The following is a 5,317-nucleotide window of genomic DNA, read 5'->3' as shown; positions in this document are numbered from 1 at the left end:
ATGAAAAGACACATGAATATGGATACTACTCAAACAAAGTATCTCATTCTCAAGAGAATGACACGTGGTCTGAAATGGGAAAACATTACGCCCAAGCGTTTTAGATCCATTACCGCTATGTTCCTAGACAACGGACTCATTTACTCAGAGTTACCCTCTATCAGTGTCTAACTCTCACGAATCCCGACGGTAAAGTAAATAATGCACAACTTCAACCATACCAACAATCGGAGGTTTTGCACCATCACTGGACGGCGCCATAATCCAGTTTGGACTGCCTGTGGTTAGATGGTAGAACAATAAAATTACTTTTGTTCTTGGGAATTGAAATCTTTTTCATGTAAAACGACTGATTGTTTCTGCCATCTAAACATGGCTGCCGACACGTGATGGTGCAAAACCTCTATTCAAATTCCAACATGAATATTGTGCACTAAAAAATTAGAATGCGCAAAAGAAATCGAACTATAATTTTAAGAAACCGCATGCGCATTCATACAACAGGAAGACCAATATACAAATTTATTTTTGTCGTGCTCCCTTGCTTAGAGCTGAACATTTCTTGAAGAAATAGAAAACACACGCGCGTGCTGTGTGTAGTTGTAAAGCACGCGGGGGTTGACAGAACACGAGGAAAGTGTTAGGAGAAGCAAGACGCGTAGCAAGCAATTTGTTTTAATTCTTTTATAAGTACAAATTGCATGAATGACGAAACTGAAAGTGCGCGTGTATGCTGTGAGTTCTCATAAAGCACGCTCTCCCCACCAATCAGAACGCGAGATTTAGAGCATTTTTTTTATTTTTTTATAATGGACTTTAAAAGCCACAATACCTATGTGCTTTTAGCTCACTAGCTATCGCGTTATTTTGAGAGGGAAAAAAACATATCCATTGTCTTTCTTTTTCAAAAAGTTTGATTTTCTAAATTATGGGATTCCTGTGGTAAAAGTGCAAATATTTCCCCTCCTTGATTTAAGTGTCTCAACAAACTAAGTTTTAAGAGGGCGTCTCTGTAACAGCGTGCCACTCGATCTGGGCTCGAAAAATAGATTTCTTTTATATTGCTATCATCGAAAGTACTATCTATCCTCACTACAAAATTGCAGTTAGAATTGTTCTAAATTCTTTTTTCCACCCGCTATGCGAATTTTTGTCCATCGACCCCAAATCAGTGAAAGACGCCGATTTTCGAGGTCGGCCGAGGGCTACTTTCAAAGTCTGTTTTCTCGGGTTTCTCTGCACATAAAAGCTATTTTTTTCTATCCAGAACTTTAGTCTAGTGTAACTTCTGCATAAAAACAGTAATAGTTTTTTTTGGAATGCGCGAATTCTGAAAAATAATCCTAACTGATCGAGACTACTGAAAGCGTGACGTGGAAAGCTAAGATTATGAGACCTCGAATATTGCAAATTTCTCATTTGTGGCACCTAACCCAGCCCTAAAATATCATTCAACCTTGAGATAAGAAGCTATTTTATAGATGTGTGCAATAAAATTTGCGGCACATTGCGTTTCTACGAAATAAGCTAAGTTTCAAATTGTTCTATTTTCAGTTATTTCCTTGCGTGACACGACAGGCCGTTGGGTCTGTGACGGCTACTTCTTTGCTCGTTATCCTCAATACCATTACCTAAAATATAATATGACGAATTAAACCTTAACTTTACAATATTTGTTCCATTATAAAAGATTTCAATGATCTACGGCTTCATTTAATAGTGTTTCTATAACCTGTTTTGAAGTTTCACCGCACAGTAATTTTTGTAATTTGAATATCTCGAGCTCCTCGGGAGGTCAATCGTTATTTGTTTATTTAATTATAGTAAAGAAATCCTCGCTTAGTAATATCTCGAAACATCCTAAAGAGATCCAAAAATGAGAAGTGTTCTTGTTTGTAGAGCTGAATATTTCTAGTTTTTTTAGTTGAAGGTAACATATTATTCATATTATTGTAAGTGAAGGATGTACTTGCCCGCGTTAGCATCGTTATTTTTACTGTTTCATTGCTCAACTCTATACTTATATTAGTAGTACTTGGAATACTGAATCTATGTCTTTGTACTGAATACTAGTGAGTTAGACTAGGACGTCTAAATTGAAGACTCTTGCAAAAAAATAAAATAAAATAAAATAAAATAAAATAAAATAAAATAAAACAAAACAAAATAACGAATGCATAATTTTTTTATTAAATATACATCTTTAATATAATACAAATAACCATAATTACAAATACGAATATATATCTAAGAGCGAAATTATCAGAGAGAAATAAACCTACTTACGATGGGCTCCGCCGAGAACCAGACGAAGCTTCTTATACAGTATATCACTTCTTCAAGAGACACCTTCAACACTTAGCATGGGCTGGGCTCTAAAACCAAGAGCCGGAGCTGCTCTACAGAAAAATGTGCCGTCGTATTTGACAGCAAAGTTTGACCTGGGTGAGAGGACTGGTAGAAAAGCAGACCCTGAACAAGTTGCCGCGGAAATGCGGTGCGCGAGAAATGAGAACAATGAAAGGCGCTTCGAAAGAGAAGAATCGGGCTATCGAAGACCCAGATTGCACGATTCTTTTCACGTCTTTCCACTTCGCGAAAAAAATCCACAGCACGAGATATTACCGTGACCAGTCCTCAGGAAAATGTACGATCTTTGGTAGACGAGGAAGACATTCAGGATGTAATACGAGAGTCAGAACGTATAAATCTGTTACAAGAAATTGAGGATAGCATTGGCCTGCAACACCCCATTATTCACTAGTCAATTGAAACCCCCTCCCCCCGACCCCTGCGAAAAAAGGATAATAAGAACCTATAAGGCTACAATTTTAAGAAAGGTTCTTATCAGTGGAGTTCAGTGTAAAAGTGTATAGGTAGAAACTGCTATAAGTTTTTTTGAGCATGTGTTTTGTGTAGAACATACTGTCCTGTACTAGGCTACGGGCTGCCTGTGCTTGGAATCACAACGCCTTCTTCGGTATTTTTCAAGATGGCCGACCTCTTGTTTCCAGGCTGACATATTCAAACGAGCGTTAAAATCCCCGCTCGATTCCCCGCTGAGAAAACCATTCGTTAAATCCCCGAACCCCGGGTGCAATCATGCTCTTAAAAGTACATCAAAAACGCGTCACGTCCCCGTTCAGTGCCCCGCTAGCCGGGGTTTCAATTGACTAGTGCATTATGACACGTACGATCTATGCGACTACTATATCAAAGAAACAAGATCTCAGCCTTCAATGGCGGAAGCTAAACATTAGAGAGTTTTAGATTGACTTTTTTTTCTCCCCGCAAACGGCAAACGTGACCACGTTTTCATAGTTTCCCTGTATTTTGCTCACCAGGCGCAAATATTCTTTTGATGATAATGATGATGATAATGATAATGATAATGATAATGATAATGATAACGATAACGATAATGATAATGATAATGATAATGATAATGATAATGATAATGATAATGATAATGATAGTTTCCCTGTATTTTGCTCACCAGGCGCAAATATTCTTTTGATGATAATGATGATGATAATGATAATGATAATGATAATGATAATGATAACGATAACGATAATGATAATGATAATGATAATGATAATGATAATGATAATGATAATGATGATACAGCAAAACAACAACAAGAGAAAAGGCCGTCCAATAAAAGCATCAACAAGAACAAAAGATTTCAGGAATATCAACCATCACAGATTTTGAAAGAATGCTTTAGACGCAACCATAATAGCTTGGCTTCAAAGTAGTTGAACTTACTTGGGTAGAGTGAGAGCTGAATGTTTTTCTAAGAGAAATAAGCAATACATTGATTGATTGATTGAATAATGGTAATAATGATAATAACAATAATGGTTTATTTGAAGCATATCTACAGAGTAGATCTATATCTTAAAAAGTATTGGAGGAGCCAGTACCCCCAACCTCCACTTCCGAACCGCCGCCCCTATATGATCATAATTTTCACAATCACTCGTTCTGTAGTTATAAATGAATTCATACGTTTGTTTACACCTGTTGCAAAAATCGTCGTCTCAGCCGAAGAACAGTCAAGACTGCAAAGTATTTTTTCGAAAAAATGATAGTATATGGAGTTCGAAAATATCGGAAGGACGAAATACCTTTTCACAATAGGAAATGATGGATAATTCATAAAGGAAATAAACGTTGAGAAAGTTAAATGACTAGTGACAAAGATATCAATGATATATTACCTACAACTTATAAAAAAACAAGAAAATGTTTAGCTCTACCAACAAGAACACTTCTCATTTTTGGATCTTTTTAGGATGTTTCGAGATATTACTAAGCGAGGATTTCTTTACTATAATTAAATAAACAAATAACGATTGACCTCCCGAGGAGCTCGAGATATTCAAATTACAAAAATTACTGTGCGGTGAAACTTCAAAACAGGTTATAGAAACACTATTAAATGAAGCCGTAGATCATTGAAATCTTTTATAATGGAACAAATATTGTAAAGTTAAGGTTTAATTCGTCATATTATATTTTAGGTAATGGTATTGAGGATAACGAGCAAAGAAGTAGCCGTCACAGACCCAACGGCCTGTCGTGTCACGCAAGGAAATAACTGAAAATAGAACAATTTGAAACTTAGCTTATTTCGTAGAAACGCAATGTGCCGCAAATTTTATTGCACACATCTATAAAATAGCTTCTTATCTCAAGGTTGAATGATATTTTAGGGCTGGGTTAGGTGCCACAAATGAGAAATTTGCAATATTCGAGGTCTCATAATCTTAGCTTTCCACGTCACGCTTTCAGTAGTCTCGATCAGTTAGGATTATTTTTCAGAATTCGCGCATTCCAAAAAAAACTATTACTGTTTTTATGCAGAAGTTACACTAGACTAAAGTTCTGGATAGAAAAAAATAGCTTTTATGTGCAGAGAAACCCGAGAAAACAGACTTTGAAAGTAGCCCTCGGCCGACCTCGAAAATCGGCGTCTTTCACTGATTTGGGGTCGATGGACAAAAATTCGCATAGCGGGTGGAAAAAAGAATTTAGAACAATTCTAACTGCAATTTTGTAGTGAGGATAGATAGTACTTTCGATGATAGCAATATAAAAGAAATCTATTTTTCGAGCCCAGATCGAGTGGCACGCTGTTACAGAGACGCCCTCTTAATATTTTGATAAGTGGACCTACCCTTGAATATCTAACAGTCTATAATCAAGGCCACGAGCCCGCAGTATTATTGTCAGCAGACAGGCTGGTGCTCATTCCTTCTCGTACGATTTTACCTCAAAAAGTAACGCCTGGTTATTTTGTGTTATTAAG

This window comes from Actinia tenebrosa, unplaced genomic scaffold, assembly GCF_029948245.1.
Source record: "Actinia tenebrosa isolate PJP-AT-01 unplaced genomic scaffold, QUT_ActTen_1.0 PGA_scaffold13__45_contigs__length_12533684, whole genome shotgun sequence".
Taxonomy (NCBI): Eukaryota; Metazoa; Cnidaria; class Anthozoa; order Actiniaria; family Actiniidae; genus Actinia; species Actinia tenebrosa.
The sequence above is the reverse complement of the archived record's forward strand: the minus strand, read 5'-3'. Positions refer to the sequence as shown.